Source organism: Triturus cristatus, chromosome 1_1 (assembly GCF_964204655.1).
Source record: "Triturus cristatus chromosome 1_1, aTriCri1.1, whole genome shotgun sequence".
Classification (NCBI taxonomy): Eukaryota; Metazoa; Chordata; class Amphibia; order Caudata; family Salamandridae; genus Triturus; species Triturus cristatus.
Genome location: NC_140579.1, coordinates 100,186,625 through 100,204,621, shown reverse-complemented (window position 1 = coordinate 100,204,621; position 17,997 = coordinate 100,186,625). Strand labels below are relative to the sequence as shown.

Genomic DNA, 17,997 nt, shown 5'->3' with positions numbered 1-17,997 from the left:
CAGAGTTTCTTCTTGGTGCAAACAGGATCTGATTTCTTAGGAGCAGGGCTCCTTCTTTTATAGCAAGTTTCTTTTGTTCTTTGTCGCCAGGGGGCCTGGGCCTGGCTCAGTCCGGTTTTGGAGCACTTTGTTGTGGTGACTCTGCTCTTTCCTTTCAGCAGCAGGGCAGAGACATCAGTCGCTCCACAGGGGGCGGAGCTGGCATTGTGGTGGCAGAGCACAGGTCTATTTAGAGTCAAGGTGTACTCCTCCCACCCATCCTGGTATAATCTCTCTACCCACCACCTGGCAGCCAGCCTGTCTCCTGGAATTCCCCGGCCCTGCTCCCCACTGTAACTAGGCAGAACACAAACACAATGCAGAGGCAGACTGAAATGGCCAGACAAGTAAATACTAACTTTCTAAAAGTAGTATTTACACAGGATATTAAAATAAACTTTACTAAAAGAAGTATTTTATTATTCTGAGTTCAGGCATACTAAACTTGACTTTCTACCATGCTCTCTGAGTCCGCTGGGATTATAGTGTGTAATTATTCCAGCAGCCCATTCTGGCCTATGGAGAGCAGGTAGCCTTCAATAGTGAAAAACGAAAATGGCTGTAATTCACTATTAAGACATGCCACACACATCAGAGCATGTCCTACCTTATGCCTACAATGCACCCTGCCCTTGGGCCTACCAGAGGGGTGACTAATATGTAGTTAAGGAAAGGTTTAGGGACTGGCAAGTAGGTGCACTTGCGCAGTCAGCATGACAGTACCAGACTGCACGCAGGCTCTGCAATGGCAGACCTTAGGCACATTTTACTAGGCCGCTTCTGTGGGTGGCACAACCAGTGCTGCAAGCCCACCAGCAGCATTTGTATTTACAAGCCCTGGCACTCCTGGTGCACTTTACTAGGGGCTGATAGTAAACCAAATAAGCCAATCATGGACACCAATCAATGTATACACTTTTCAAAGGGAGCACTTGCACTGTGGCACTGATTGGCAGTGGCACAGTGCCCTGAGCAGCTAACCCCAACAAAACACATGAGGCACATCAGCAAAAAGTGGAAGGGAAACTCACGCCAAGGTGCCAGGTCTAACACGTGTCCCCTCCAGCTGAAATGTGGGGGGAACTACCCTACCCCAGGGAGTTCCTCTTCACTAAGGCGGAAAAACCTGGACAGACCGTCAGCATTGGCGTGATCTGTGCCAGGGCGATGCTCCACCGTAAAGTCCATACCCTGTAGGGAGATGGACCACCTCAACAGTTTTGGGTTCTCACCCCTCATTTGCATCAACCATCTGAGGGGCAGGTGGTCAGTCTGAACCCGAAAGTGAGACCCAAACAAGTAGGGTCTTAGCTTCTTCAGCTCCCAGACCACAGCAAATGCTTCTCGCTCGATTGCACTCCACCTTTGTTCCCGTGGAAGTAACCTCCTACTAATTAAGGCTACAGGTTGGTCCCAGCCCTCCTCAGTCATCTGTGAGAGAACAGCCCCTACACCATGCTCTGATGCGTCTGTCTGCACTAGGAATTCTTTGGAGAAGTCAGGAGCCAAGAGCACGGGCGCCGTGCACATGGTAGTCTTCAGGGTGTCAAAAGCTTTCTGACAGGCGTCAGTCCAGATCACTTTCCTGGGCTGCTTCTTCGAAGTCAGCTCTGTCAAGGGGGCAACAATGCTGCCATACCCCTTGACAAACCTCCTGTAGTACCCTGTGAGTCCTAAAAAGGCCCTCACCTCTGTCTGGGTCTTTGGGGGCTCCCAAGCCAGGATGGTTTCAATCTTGGGTTGGAGGGGCGCCACCTGGCCGCTCCCCACTTGGTGTCCCAAGTACACCACTGAACCCTGCCCGATCTGACACTTGCTTGCCTTGATCATGAGGCCTGCCTTGCGCAGTGCCATCAACACTTCCCAGAGGTGGTGCAGGTGTACTTTCCATGTGCCACTGAACACTGCGATGTCGTCCAGGTAGGCGGCGCTGAACTCGGTCAGCCCAGCCAACACCTGGTTGACCTACCTCTGGAAAGTGGCAGGGGCATTCTTCATCCCAAATGGCATAACCCGGAACTGGAAATGACCATCTGGTGTGGAGAATGCGGACCTCTCTTTGGCCCCATCAGTTAAGGCGATCTGCCAGTACCCAGACGTCAAATCAAACGTGCTGAGGTACCGTGCAGCCCCTAACCGATCGATGAGCTCATCAGCTCTGGGGATGGGGTGCGCGTCAGTCTTCGTGACTGAGTTGAGTCCTCTGTAGTCCACAGAGAACCGGAGTTCGGGTGTGGCACCCGGCGCTGCAGCCTTTGGGACCAAGACCACTGGGCTGGCCCAAGGACTGCTGGAGGACTCAACCACCCCTAGAGCAAGCATCTTTGAGACCTCCTCTTTAATGCAGGCTCTGACCCGGTCAGTTACTCTGTAAGCTTTGTGCTTCACAGGTAAGCTGTCTCCTGTATCCACATCATGGACGCACCAATCTGTGATACCAGGAACCAGGGAGAACAGGTCAGGAAACTGCCCCAGCAGCTGGCGGCAGTCATCCTGTTGCTCAGGGGTCAGGGTGGGTGAGAGGTTAACTCCATCCACTGACCCGGCTTGCTCTGAGGTTACCAAGAGGTCAGGAAGAGGCTCAGACTCCTCTTCCGTCCCATCATCGGTGGCCAAGAGCATGCCTACTTCGGACCTCTCCAAGTGGGGCTTTAGTCGATTGACATGTAGGACCCTCAAGGGGTTCCTGGGAGAAAGCAAGTCCACCAAATAGGTGACAGAACTCTTGCGCTCCACAATCTCAAAGGGTCCGGTCCACTTGTCTTGGAGTGCACAAGGCTCCACAGGGGCCAGGACCATACCTTTTGACCAGGTTGAAGCTCAACCAGAGTGGCATTCTGGTCGTACCACCGCTTCATTTCCTCCTGGCTGGCTTCCAGATATGCCTCAGCAAGTTGCCTGAAACGCCTAGTCTGGTTCCTGAAGGCCAGCATGTAACTATATACATTCTGGGGAGGATTCCTGGGAGATTGCTCCCAGCCTTCCTTGACCAGACTAAGAGGTCTTCGTACTGGGTGGCCATACAAAAGCTCAAAGGGACTGAACCCCAGAGACTTCTGTGGCACCTCACGGTACGCAAAGAGAAGGCATGGTAGGAGGACGTCCCACTTACGCCTCATGGGTTCCTCAAGACCCATAATCATGCCCTTTAGGGTTCGGTTGAATCTTCAAGATGGCGAGAGCCCGGAGATGTGCTTCACCTCGCCTCCCCCACCTGAGGGGTGGGGTGGGCAGGCTGTCACATCCCCTGTCCTTGTTTGGGGTTTCCGGCCAAGCTTCCTGCCAGAGTGGGGGGTTGCAGTGGCCTGGGGAAACTCTCAGAGGCGGCATGCCTTTGAAGCTTCCCTTTGCTCATCCTGGGGGAGGAGATTTATCACCTCGCCCAGGATGTGCATTGTTGCAGGCCCAGGAGAGCAGGGGCTCTCCCACCCAGGGGTCCAGCAACAGGTCTGCTGTGGGGCAGCCTAGGCATAGCAGACGTGGATTGTAGGTTAGTTGTAAGGGGGCATCTCTAAGATGCCCTCTGGGGTTCTTGGTACATTAACTCCCACACTGGCATCAGTGTGGGTTTAATGTGCTGAGAAGTTTGATACCAAACTTCCCAGTCTTCAGTGTTGCCATTATGGTGCTGTGGAGTTCGTGTTTGACGAGCTCCCAGCACCATGTACTCTTAAATGGCAGCACTGCACTTACAGTGCCCAGGAATGGACCTGGGTACTGTAGGGGCACAGCGCTCCTGCTCCTGTGCCCACACCATGGGCATAAGGCACCCAGCCAGAGTGGTGGCTGATATATGCCATGGCAGTGTAGGTGATAGGCATGGCACACAGAGATGTGTGTCATGTCGACTCTTCATTTTGTCCTGCACCCAAACACTCAGCCTGCAAAGGCAGTGTGTGTGTGTAAGGGTACAGGGCCTCTAAGGGTGGCACAATGAGTGCTGCAGCCCTTAGAGGCCTTCCCTGGTCACAAGGCCCTGGGTACCATTTACCAGGGGCTGACATGTGGCCAGGGTTTGCCAATTTGGAGTTTGTGTATTTTTAGGGAAGGAACATAGTCCCTGGGCACCTGATTGGCAGGAGTCCAGGGCACACTCAGTCAAAGTACATTCAGCAATTCAGCAAAAAGTGGGGGCATACCATGCAAGAAAGATGGCACTTTCTCACAAGGATGCTGTGTCTGCGGCATCCAGAGCGCACAAATGGAGGTATTAGTTATGAGTTTGCCTTCCTGGATGAGATTATTGGCTCTTGTTTAATATTGATCTGGAAGGTGTTGTAGTAGGGTCTCTAGTTCGTCATAGTGTGCCCTATCATACCTAGCCAGCAAAGCCTGTGTGTTGGCAATTCTCCATATGTTGGCTGCTTGGGACGCTGTTCTTTTAACAGATGCGTCCAACAATTTTGACTCCTTATCAGGACGTGGAGCATCGCCTCTGGTTTGGGAGTTAGCCCTTTTCCTGGCGTTGGAGACTACTAAGGAATCCAAGGGTAGTTGCCCTTTAGTGTAAACAGGATCAGCTGGGGCAGACTTGTACTTCTTTTCTACCCTGGGTTAATGGCTCTGGCCCTTACACGATCTTTAAACACTCCAGGAGCGTGTTTGATTACCCCTTTTGGCATTGGGAGAATGCAAGTGGACCTTTGAGATGGTGCAAAAGTGTCAATATGGAAATTCTCTTCTACAGGGTCTGTGTGCAAATTCAAACTGTGGTATTCTGCAGCTCTGTGTATGAGCTGAGTGAACCCTATAGTGTCCTCTGGAGGGGATGGTCTAGATGGGTAGATATCATCTTGTGGTGCATTAGGGACATCGGGTGTGCCATAATCTTCCCATGGGTCCTCTGGGGTATTAGGGTGACTAGGATCCCCTAAAGGGTCATTATCCCCTTCCTCCCCGGAGATGTCCTCATCATCCTGTGGTGGAGGAGATTGTGAGGGTACTGGAGATGGGATAGGAGAGATGTGGTGTGGAGGAGGAGGTGGAGAAGGAATTCTCAAAGGAGAAGCAGCAATGTCTCTCTTCTTTGGGCGTGGAGCTGGTACAGGTTTGTCCAAGAAGTGTGTTTCGGTGCCGATTTTTTCGGGTCGGATTGTTTGTGTGGCACAAGTTTTGGAGTATCCGACCCTGACAAGGTTGAAGCTCTCACCTCGGTGCCTGGTCCAGACAATGCTTTGGGGATACTCTGGGCATGGCCAGTTACTGCATAAGGTAAAATGAAACTTGCAGTTGCGCAACAATACTTCAGAAACGGTATGCTCGCCCTCTGGCCCTGAGCAAAGTGGAGTTCATTGATACCTCTCGAGGATCCTACAATTTGAGCAAAGGGCGAGCTGATTAGCACCCAGTGGTAGTACATCTAGAAGGAATAAAATGACTCAATACTGTAGTTTCCACTAACTACTTGCCTCTCACAGGAAAGCCTTGATATTTCCAACCACTTGAGTAAACGAGTTGTGGAGTTCACAAATGAAGAAGGTTATCAAAACATGGCAGCTAACAAGATACTCTTCAGACAGAAGACAAGACTTCTGTTTCTAGATAACCTGTTGGAGAAGGAGCTTGGTACCATTCATGTTTTCTAGAGCTGTGCATTGCCTAGTTGACCTTGAGTCAATGTCGCAGCTGCTGCGGGCAATCTTTAGCCGAGTCAGCTTGGGTAAAGATCTTCTTGTCGTGACAGATTAATTCTCCAGTTTCCTTTAAGTCATGGCTGTTCCTAGCATGGTGCTTCTGTCTATAAAGAATATATTCTCAACTTCTGACATTCCTTCAACAATCAGGTTTGATTACAGACCACCCTTCAACAGCAAGGACTTGAAATGGGTTGCATCATGGCATCTGGTGGAATGAATTGTAGAGTGTTTTATGCCATGTCAATTGACTACTGCAGCAACCCTCAAAGCACGGCCAGTAAGTCACCAGCTGAACTGCTGTTGGTCTTTAAGTTGCAAACCGGCCTTCTGCTCTCCATAACCTAGCCAAGTCCACACCTGGATGAAGTACGGCATCATGTCCATCACAAGATGATGATGATGGATTAAGCAAATTCCAAGTAGTTCAAAATACGGCAGTGCGTCTCATTTATAATCTTCCAGCTAGGAAGGCCTCTTCCCCTCTGCTGTGCTTGCTTCACTGGTTACCGAGTCGCAAAAGAATCGTCTTGAAGGACTGCAGCCTGAGTTACGAGTCCTTGCAAGGCCCGAGCTACCTTTCAGCTACGCTCACCTACTATTGTCCTTGCAGAGCTTTGAGGTCCAGTGACAAAGCCTTGCTTTCAGTTCCACGTATCTCCAAATCTCCTTCTGGGGACAGATCTTTTTCTTACTTGGCTCCATTTCTGGGGAACAAACAAACACGTCACATACTCCAATGTGAAGTTTACTTTAACTTTAGGGAACTTCTAAAAACATCATTGTTATTTCAGGCTTGATCAGTCTGTACTTTGCTTATAACGTATGACATCACAGAATATCGACAGTGTTTGAGTCACATCACCACACCTCCCCCTTTTGAGAAAATAGGATAAAGTAAAAACAAGAAGAAGATAAGGTAGTAAAGAGAGAAAAGAGAGTAAGTAGAGAAAAGGTGGAAGAAGAATTTAGTAAGAGCGTAGAAAGAATAAATTCAAACATAAGTACAATAAACTCAGATATAATGTTGCAATCTTTGTGGTCTAACACAAGTTCTAGTGCTTTTCCTAACACCATCCTCCCTTGAAGTCTTTGGATTGATTTTGATAGCTTCATGCGGAATAGAAGGAGGAGAGGGATCTTTTGCAACACGAGAAGTGCGCCATCAATTCCCATTAGACAATTTAACAGCGTTTTTACGCATGTCAATAATCTGTTGTGGGTCGAGAAACTTTGATCAACCTTTTTTAACTGAGACTGGATTTCTGATTCTGACCCAGTCTCCTATACAGAGTTTATGCGTGCTTTTCGTAGTGAATTTATGAGATTTCAAGGAAACTTCATTCGAGGTCTTCCTAGCAGATTCCCACATACATCTCATGTCACAACCAAGATGAAATGATTTGACCATCCAAAAAGGATAGACTTGGGAGGGAGCTTTTCTACCTCTCATGATTTCAAAAGGTGAAAATTTAGTAGCCACATGAGGTGATGTGCGGAATGACCACACAAGGTCTTTTACAGCCTGAAAAACTCAAGTCCTAGATCTAAAGGCTGCTTGCACACATTCTACAACTACCCTGTTGAATCTTTCAGTTTTCCCATTACTTTGTGGGTGGTAGAGCGGAGTCCTTGTATGTTTGGTATTGCAAGAATGTAAAAATGAGGTCATTTCATGAGAAACGAATTGAACTCCATTGTCGGTGAGGATTTCATCTGGATACCCTTCTCTATGAAAAATAGTATCTAAACAATTAATGACACTTCTTGAATCAGGTGTAGAAATGGGTTCAACCTCTACCCACCTGGATAAATGGTCAATGAGAACCAAGAAATACTTAGAATTAGAAGGAAGAACATGAAAAGGTCCAATAAAATCCATGCCAAGTTTTTGCCACGTTCTGTTAGGAGATGGTACAGGAGAATCAACTGTACCTTCAAGTACAAGTACTTTGTCGCTGGCATAACAGCGTGAGCATTGCTTAACTAACTCATCGACTTGTGTGTCCATTCTGGGCCACCAAAAATAATTTCTGACTTTCCTCTTTGTAATGGTTGCACGAAGATGACCTGAATGCGCAGCTAGAATGATCTTCTCACAATAGCAAGAGGGAGGAATAAGTTTGTCACCTCTGACGACTTTTCCATTTTCTACAGAAAGCTCATCATTAACTTTCCAGGACATCTGAAGATCATGTGAAAGACATTTCTCCTTTGGCCAACCTTTCTCAATCAAAGAGAATACCCCTTTGAGAATAGGATCTTTGTTGATTTGTGTAATCCAGTCATGTTCTGCAAACGATAAGTTGTCTCGATTGATGACAGCGATAAAACATTCCTCTACTTCACTTTCCCAATCTTGCTCGTCTGTGTCCGGAATGGGAAATATGGATAAGCAATCTGCTCTGCAGTTCTTTCCGCCAGGAACATATTCTACGGTGAAACTATATTCAAATATATTTGTGGATAAGCGTGCTATGCGGGCCGTAGTGCGCTTGACTTTCTTTCCTGAAAGAATGTCCACTAGGGGACGATGATCCGTTTTGAGGATGAAAGATCTCCCCCAGACATATTGCTTGAATTTTTTGATGCTCCAAACACAAGCTAGGATTTCTTTTTCGATTACAGAGTATTTTCTATCGACAGGACGCAGCGTCCTGGATGCCAACCCAACAGTATTTTCTTTTCCATTTGAGCATTGTGAAAGAACAGCGCCCAAGCCATACTCTGAAGCGTCTACGGTGACAATAGTTTGCTTTCCTTCAACAAAAGCTTGTAATGCAGGTGCTTGAACTATATGGTCCTTGATAGATTGGAATCCTTTTTGGCATTCCTCAGACCAAACAAAGATTGATCCCTTCTTTAATAATTCCCTGAAACACTCTGTTGTCCTGGCGAAATCCCTCATAAATTTTGAATAAAATTCACATAGCCCGAGAAAGGACATCAGTTGCTCTTTGTTTAGAGGAGGAGGAGCATCAATTATGCTCTTTATAAGGCCTGGTCTGGGTCTGATACCATTTTCAGAGATAACGTGACCAAGATACTCAATTTCTTTGACTTTAAAAGTACATTTGTTTTTTTGCAGGGTGACTCCTCTATTTGCTAGAATATTGAATACTTGATCAAGAACAAGATCATGCTCAGTTTCACTACGAGTAAATATTAAAATATCGTCCTGAAAAACAACAACATTTTGATTGTGATGGAACATTTCAGTCATTAACCTCTGGAATATGGCGGCAGCGGAGGCAAGACCAAAAGGAAGACGACAAAATTGAAATACTCCATCAGGAGTGACAAAGGCTGTGAGGTGTCGGGACTGAGGATGCAGTTCGACTTGGTGATAGGCTGCTTTAAGATCAAGTTTGGTGTACCATGAAGAGGAACCCACTTTGGCAATAAGATCTTCAATGCGTGGTAGGGGAAACCCATCAACCCATATGGCTTCATTAAGACACCTCAAGTCCACACACATCCTCAAGTCCCCGGACCTCTTCTTGGCTAAAATAATGGGACAAAGCCAAAGAGTGGACTCGACTTTCTCAATTATGCCTTGGTTACATAATGATTCAAGATGTTTGGAGAGATCACCTCTAATGGACAAGGGAACATTCCTTAGCTTATGTTTAATGGGAGTAACATTTTCCTTTGTTTTAATAAAATGTTGAAAGTTCGTAATTTTCCCAAGACGATCCTCAAAAACTTTACTGTATTTATGCTCCCAGTGAGAAATATGTTGGGAATCTGATAGAGAATTAATACTATTGTTAGAATTAGAATTAATGACATTGAGTTGGTGATCAATAAAAACTGGGTTGGACAAACCAGGTTTAATAGTGAGTCCAAACTCAGCTTGGTGTACAAGACCAAGAAAATTGATCCCACGTCTGGCAACATATACTTTTCCATTAATGTCTTTCCAAATACACTTATATTGGCCCAGAAATATCCAAGTAAATCTATCTTACTTCCCTCAAAAGCTACAGCGAGTATGTCGGGTGGAAGTACATTTTTGGCAGATCTAAATTTCATGTACCTATCGTGAGAGACAATAGTGTTACGTGCTCCAGGGTCAACAAGAAGTTGGATATGGTTAGAAGAAAATACTGCCTTCATCGAAGGGTACCAAAGCTTCCTTAGGCCAGCATCCCCCTCTACTAGTGGCAGAGCAAAAGGGGGCTTGGCCATTTTTATAAACTTGGCCTTGTCCTGTGATATAACCATTCACCAACATGCAAATAGTAACCTTCAAGTGCTTATATTGAAGAGAGGCAAAAATGCTTTGACTTTAATCAATTTTTATAACGCCACATCTAGCCAAGGGGAGTGTAACATTCTATTATTGAAGGAAATGTTGAAAGAAGGAACAGACCTATTACCTTGTAAAATATTGATTGCAGGTGACTTTAACGCACATCCGTGCGGTAACCCAAGAGATACCCCAATGGGATCCCTTGGGTGTAACAACATGGATGGTTTTCACTTTGACCACACTAGACGCGGTTCCCTCCTTAATGATTTACTCAATGAATATAACTTGTTTGTAGCCATGTCTTTGGTGTCAGAATCCAAAGTTTTTGATGTTCCGACTTTTAAAGGGTCACGTTATGGGTCTTTTATTGACCATATATTATTATCTGCTGACCTTGCAAACCAGATCTCCTGCTTTACTATTCACATGAATATTTACAGTGATCATAACCCCATTTCTATCAATTTGAATGGTGGTATATTTGAATTACGTAAACAATGTAAAGACAGGGGAATTCTACAATGTATAAACGGTAAACGTCGTTTGAAATGGCATAGGGTAAATCAAGAAAACTTTTATAATGATATTAATAAGTTATGTGGTGAGGAATTAGCGACCTGTGCCTTAACTTCTATGTCTCCAAAGGAAACTTTAGTCACTTTTGAAGGTGTAGCGTTAATAGTAAGCTCTATGTTACTGGTTCCAGCAAATGGGCAAGTTGATAGTCACCCTAAATGGTTTGATCATGCATGCTCTGTCGCAAATAGAAATTTAAGGATGGCGTTAAAAAACGAACCTAGAGATCTAGGCGAAATTAGGATCCTCCGCTATACCTATAAAAAAGCATTAGACAAGCGGAAAAAGGAAATTAAGGTCAGTACTTGGGAGTCCCTACTTGACCCAGCTGTCCTGGGAAATAGCAGCAAATTCTGGGAGATTGTCAACAAACCTTTGTTTGACAACCCAAATGATACTGCAACAGGCACAAATATCCCAGAGGCAGATTGGGTGTCTCATTTCAGTGCAATTTTTAAAAGTCATGATCAACTCTCAGATCATGAACTCTTAATTTTAGAGGAGAAGCCACCCTGTTTCTCAATTAACGAAGTAGAAAAGGCAATCCAAGGTTTAACTAGCAATAAGGCACCTGGTCCGGATGGCCTCCCTCCGGATCTCTTTAAATCTAGTATTCAGTTATGGGCTCCTATCCTTACAAATGTAATAAATGCAGCTGTAATATCTGGGTGCCCAAAATCCTGGGGACAATCAACTATTGTCCCCGTGTTTAAAAAGGGTGATCGTGGCAGCCCGACATGCTACAGACCAATATCCTTAATCAACTCTGTAGCAAAAGTGGTAGGGGGTGTACTTTTGAACAGACTTACAACATGGGCAAAAGAGAAAAATATTCTATCCTCAATACAATATGGTTTCAGACCAGGCCACTCAACAGTGACCCAGTGTCTGAACCTGTATTTAATTGTAAGTAAATACACTTTGGCCCGCCAGGGAACCATACACATGGCCTTTATGGACCTATCGTCCGCATTTGACTGTGTGGACAGAGGTAAATTATGGGACATTATGTTGAAAATGGGCATTGATCAGAACTTAGTTTATGTTCTGATCGATTTGCACTCAGACACAAGAGCCAACGTCCGTTACTCACAAGACCTGAAGGTGACAGGGGACATTAGAATTAATAGGGGCGTCCGTCAAGGATGTATTCTAGCACCATTTCTCTTCAATTTGTACATAAATGAGCTGGAGGACTGTCTGTTGAGAACAGGTGCAGATTACCCCTACGTAGGCAAAAAAGGTATCCCAGTCTTACTCTATGCGGATGATGCTGTCCTTATTTCAAGGACCGCAATTGGTCTCCAGAAACTTCTAAATTCTTTTTATGAATTTATGGAGTCCAGAGGCTTAAGTATCAATAATTCAAAGTCCTACACTATGAAAATGGGCCAGGGGTCAGGTAAACACAACTCTTTTCATACAAATGGGGAAAGAATTCCAAACTCCAAAACCTTCTCATACCTCGGGGTCCTTCTCGACGACCAACTAGAGTGGGGCCCAGCTATTGCTAAAAAAAAGGGCGAAGTAATACGTGTCAATGCAGCAATACTTGGCTTTGCTAGAAAAATGGGCAACAGTCCGGTGGCCGCTTTGCTCAAACTATATCAAGCCAAAAGTGTCGCCATTGCCTGCTATGGCAGTGAGATATGGGGTTACTGCCAGACACGAGCCCTGGAGGTTACAGAAAACAACTTCTTAAAGAAGGTATTGAGGCTGCCAAGGGGCACCGGAAATTTCTCGGTACACGAGGAATTAGGCGTACCATTCCTGAGTGACAGAATAGCAGCAAATCCCCTGTTATGTTGGCTGAACTCCTGGCTAAATGATGATATACCTCTCACTCATGCTATACTAGAAGAAGCTCTAATCTGGGACGGTAGGTTTAAGGTTCCATGGCTAAGGTATATTAACGACCGCCTCACTGAAATGGGGCGACCGGATTTGTTCTCATCCCCAAATTTTATAACTAAAGCTGATATAATTTTTGTGAAAAAGACATTTATGTCCACTAGGTATCTCGCCCGGGAGGAGGGCGAGTTGATGAAAGATAGTGTAAGGAAACACGCCCTACTTAAGACATGTTTTCAAATGGAACCATACCTATCCTGGCCTATGTCAGGGTATGAACGCTATCTATTGATAAGGTTCCGTTTTGATTTATTTCATCTCCTGTTGGCAGTACCAAAAGGAGCCCATCGAGGCCAGGTGTTACCTGCTTGCGGCTGCGACGGGAAGTCTCCGCAAGATTTGGCACACTTTTTATTTGTTTGTCCTTATTACCTAGTACCTCGGAGATTGTATTTGAAGCCTTGCTTAAAGGATTTACAATTTACCCAAATTAAACCAGCACTTTATTACCTCCAACTCCTGAACTGTGATTATACTTTGTTTATATGCAGTTTTCTGAAACTTGCTATCACCTTCAGGAAGAGTATGGAAGGTTAATTATGCTGCTACTATTGCTGTATTTTTATCCCTTTTTAACTCTGTATAATTATTTATATTTTTAACTTGATGTATCATATGTGTTATCCTGGTTTTAGAATACTCTTGGATATTATCTTGCGTTTTATTGATGAAATGGATGGTTTCTCTTTATATGAAAGGAATATGTTATGTCTGTATGTTTTAAAATGTACTTTTATGGATGTATTGTATTACATTCGAATAAAGATATAAACAACAAGTTGGATATGGTTGTTATCGATTGTTACATCAACTTCGGGATCAGGAATATGTTGTATTGTGCTTTTCTCTGAACAACTTCTAACCACAACCACATATTCCTAGTTGGTGACATCGTTAGCATCTCGCTCTACAGATTGATCAGCAGAATCATCGAGTACACAACTCACATTCTTTCTGTTTCCAATCATGCAAACTTTCGCAAAGTGGCCTATTTTGCCACAGTGACCACATTGTTGACTCAAAGCTGGGCAGTTTTTAAAGGAGGATACATGCATGTTAGATCCACATCTGTAACAATTTACTTTGTGGTTGTACTGTCTGTTAGGTGTGAAAGTTTTTCCACCTCTGTATGTCCTGTAATTTCTTCCCCTCCTATGAGCAGTAGCAAACCCTCTAGAAAAGTTAGAAAAAGGGGAAGAAGAGAGAAAAGGTTTAGTAGGAATAGCACCAGAAATTGTAGTATTTAGATAGAGCAGATTCAAGTTGTTTAGCATCATCCATTGAACCTTTGATACTTTTTGCAATATCAACAGCTTCATCTAAGGTTGGATCTTTACAGGTAAGCAATCTTTGTTGTACTTTTTTACAATAACATCGTGCAACAAGTTGATCCCTAACAAGTTGAGATGTAAAGTTCTCAAATTCGCATTTAGCAGCTAGGACTTTTAGCGCAGTGATAAACGTGTTTATACTTTCATTTGGTTTTTGTGTCCTAGTGAAAAAATTGTACCTATGTACAACAATGTTTTTAGTTTTAGTAAAGCATTTATCTAATTGCAAAAGGAATATGCTACTTACCAGTATGCATCTGTTCTTGGCATGTAGAGCTGCAGATCTACACACTTTTGCATAGATCGCCATCTGGTGTTGGGCCCGGATGTTTGCAGTTTGTTTTTCCTCTTGGAAAGTCTTTGGAAGTCACGAGGTCGGTGACTCCTCCTTTGGTTCGTATTGCGCATGGGCTTCGGCTCCATCCTCAGTTTGTTTTTCGCCAGCAGGGAAAGATGGAGCGTTGTAATAATAGTAAAGAAACCCATGTGTGTTGTATCTAAATAAGATAGACTGAAACGGATACAGGTAGCCGGGGAGGCGGGTGGGCGTGTGTAGATCTGCAGCTCTACATGTCAAGAACAGATGCATACTGGTAAGTAGCATATTCCGTTCGAGGCATATGAGCTGCAGATTACACACTTTTGCATAGACTACATAGCAGTACCCAACCCTAGCGGCGACCACCGCCATCCGTTGCAGTGGTTTGGAATAGTGTTTTTAGTACAGCCTGGCCCACACTAGCTTGTTGCTTGGTTTGCACATCTACACAGCAATGTTTTGTGAAAGTGTGCGGTGTTGACCATGTCGCTGCTTTGCAGATATCATCTAATGGGATATTCCCTATAAAAGCCATTGAAGCCCCTATCTTCCGTGTAGAGTGGGCTTTAGGGGGAACAGATAGCGTTCTTTTTGCTTTGTGGTAGCAAATCTGTATGCATTTTACAATCCACCTAGCTATACCTGATTTAGAGATGGGGTTGCCTTTATGTGGTGGAGAGAAAGAGACAAATAGTTGTTTGGTCTTTCTGAAAGGTTGTGTTCTTTGGATATAGTAAAGTAAGGCCCTTTTAACATCTAGTGTGTGTAGAGCCCTTTCTGCAACAGTTTGAGGTTGCAAGAAAAAAAACAGTAATTCTACAGATTGGTTTAGATGGAAGGGGGAAATGACTTTGGGTAGGAATTTTGGGTTGGTGCGAAGGACAACCTTGTTCTGGTTCATTTGGAGAAAAGGTTCCTGTATAGTGAGTACTTTTATCTCACTGACCCTTCTAAGGGAAGTGATGGCCACCAGAAAAGCTGTTTTCCATGTGAGAAATTGCAGTTCACATTTATGCAAGGGTTCGAAAGGCGATCCCATTAGCCTTGTGAGAACTATATTCAAGTTCCACACAGGTGAGTGTGGTACTCTGGGTGGAATTACCCTTTTGAGGCCTTCCAGGAAGGCTTTGATGGCAGGCACCCTGAAAAGTGATAGGTGCTGTCTGTTTTGTAGGTATGCAGCAATTGCTGCGAGGTGTAACCGAATGGATGTATATGCTAGATTACACCTTTGTAGATGGAGCAAGTAACATATGATGTGCTGTTTAGAGACATCTAGAGGGTTGATTGTGTTGTTATGGCAGTAAACAACAAATCTTTTCCAGTTTGCAGTGTAGCAGGCCCTAGTAGTAGGGCGTCTAGCTTCTCTGATAATATTCATGCAATCAGGGGGAAGGTTAAGGTATCCGAATTCTAGGATCTCAGGAGCCAGATCGCAAGGTAGAGCTGAGCTGGATCCGGGTGCCTGATCTCTCCATGGTTCTGGGTTAGGAGGCATGGTGAGAGGTGTAACTTTTGGTGTGGCACTACCGAGAGTTCCAGCAGCGTGGTGTACCACGGTTGTCTGGCCCATGTTGGAGCTACTAGGATCAGTGTGAGGGAATGCTATTGTAGCTTTCGCACTACTAATGGAATTAGTGGGAGAGGTGGAAAGGCGTACGCAAATTTGCCTGACCAGTTCATCCATATCGCATTGCCTTTGGACAATGGGTGTGGGTATCTGGCGGCGAAGCTTGGGCATTTTTTGTTTTCGTGGGTGGCGAAGAGGTCTATCTGAGGATACCCCCACTTTTGAAAGAACGGGTGAAGAACCTGTGGGTGAAGTTCCCACTCGTGGATCTGCTGCGTTTGCCTGCTGAGCAGATCTGCCATGGTGTTTTGGACTCCTGGGACATGTTGGGCTAGGAGAAAGATTTTGTGTGGAATTGCCCATCTCCACATGCTTTGTGCTAGTTGAGAGAGCTGTGGAGAGTGTGTGCCCCCCTGTTTTTGAATGTAGTACATGGCAGTCATATTGTCTGTGCGAATGAGGACTGCCTTGCCTGAAATCTGCGTCTGAAAGGATTTTAAGGCTAGAAAGATTGCCAATAACTCCAGATGGTTGATGTGGAGTAACTTTTGTTGCAGCGTCTATGTGCCCTGCACTGTGAGGTGTAACAGATGAGCTCCCCAGCCGGATAGCGATGCGTCTGTTAGGATTACTTGTGGAACCGGGTCCAGGAACGGTCGACCTTTGGAAAGATTTGTGGTGTTCCACCACTGCAGAGAGCGATGGGTGCGACCGTCTACCAACACCAGATCTGTCAGTTGCCCCTGGGCCTGGTTCCACTGGCGTGCTAAGCACTCCTGGAGTGGACGCATCTGGAGTCTTGCATGAGGTACTATGAAAATGCAAGAGGCCATCATCCCTATTAGTTGCATAAACACTCTTGCTGGGAGGGAGTGTTCAGGTATGAATTTTTGACGCAAAGCCTGGATGCTTGCAATCCTGGCAGGATTGGAATAGGCTATGGCTTTTGAGGTGTCTATGGTGGCACCGAGGTATTGCTTTGTGTGGGATGGTATGAGCTGGGACTTTTGGTGGTTCACCGTGAAACCTAGCTGGTGAAGTAGTTGGATTGTAGTGGCGGTGTGGTGTACACATTGGTTGTAGGACGTGGCTTTTATTAGCCAGTCATCCAAATATGGGAAGACGTGAATAAGCTGTCTTCTGAGGTGTGCCGCCACTATGGCTAGGTACTTGGTGAATACCCTTAGTGCTGTTGTGACCCCGAATGGGAGCACCTTGAACTGGTAGTGTTGCCCGTCCACTACAAATCTGAGGTACTTTCTGTGAGCATGGTGTACCGGAATATGAAAGTATGCGTCTTTCAAGTCCAGTGTGGTGAGAAAGTCGTTCTGGGAGAGGAGCGGAAGAACCTGTTGAAGGGTTACCATGTGAAAATGGTCCAAATGTATATAAGCGTTTAGAGGCCTGAGATCTAAAATAGGTCGTAGAGTCTCGTCTCTTTTTGGTATCAGAAAGTACAGGGAGTAGACCCCTAAATTTTGCTGATTGGCGGGGACTTGTTCTATGGCCTGTTTTTGCAGGAGGGAGACTACCTCCTGTTTTAGTATCGTGGCATGTTCTTGTGACATTGGGCGTTGCCTGGGTGGAATGTTTGGGGGGGTAGATGTTAATTCTAGACAGTACCCTGAACGAATAATTTGGGTCACCCATCTGTCTGAGGTGATGGTCTCCCAGACGTGAAGAAAAAGTTGTAGCCTGCCCCCGACCGGAGTGGAATAGTCTGTAGGGAGCAGGGGGAAGTCATTGGGTAGGCGGTGTGGCAGAGCGGGCGGTATTTGTTTTGCCTCTGCCTTTATTGTTATTGCCCCTATAGCCGCCTCTTTGATAACCCCTTGTGAAGGTGGACTGAGGAGGGGATTTGTAGGACGTGGACGCGCTATCTGAGGAGTAGCCTCTGCCTGTGCCCCGAAAGGAAGAGCGGCGAAAGGAGCGCCTAGGAGGGTGTGACTGTAGGGCTCCCATAGATTTCGCCGTATCTGTGTCTTTCTTCATCTTCTCGAGGGCCGCATCTACCTTTGGACCAAATAAATGTTGTTGATCAAATGGATGGTTTAATATGGAGGCTTGTACCTCAGGTTTAAAGCCTGAAACTCTGAGCCAAGCGTGGCGGCGGCGGAGGACACTAGTGTTGATGGCCCTGGAGGCTGTGTCTGCCGCGTCTAAGGCACAGCGTATAGAGGTATTAGTTATGATTTTTCCCTCTTGAATTAATTCATTAGCCCTATTTTTGTATTTTTCTGGAAGATGGTGCATGATGGTTTCTAGCTCATCATAATGCGCTCCGTCGTATCTGGCCAATAGCGCTTGGGTGTTGGCGATATGCCATATATTGGCTGCCTGTGACGCAGTGCGTTTTCCTGACG

General features: G+C 45.4%; 1 protein-coding gene across 3 annotated transcripts in view; it reads right to left on the bottom strand.

Annotated features, from left to right (window-relative positions):
• The window catches only part of LOC146869625 (flotillin-1-like), a 125,078-nt gene that overhangs the window by 86,493 nt on the left and 20,588 nt on the right, over nucleotides 1–17,997 (bottom strand). The gene's annotated exons all lie outside the window — the stretch shown is intronic.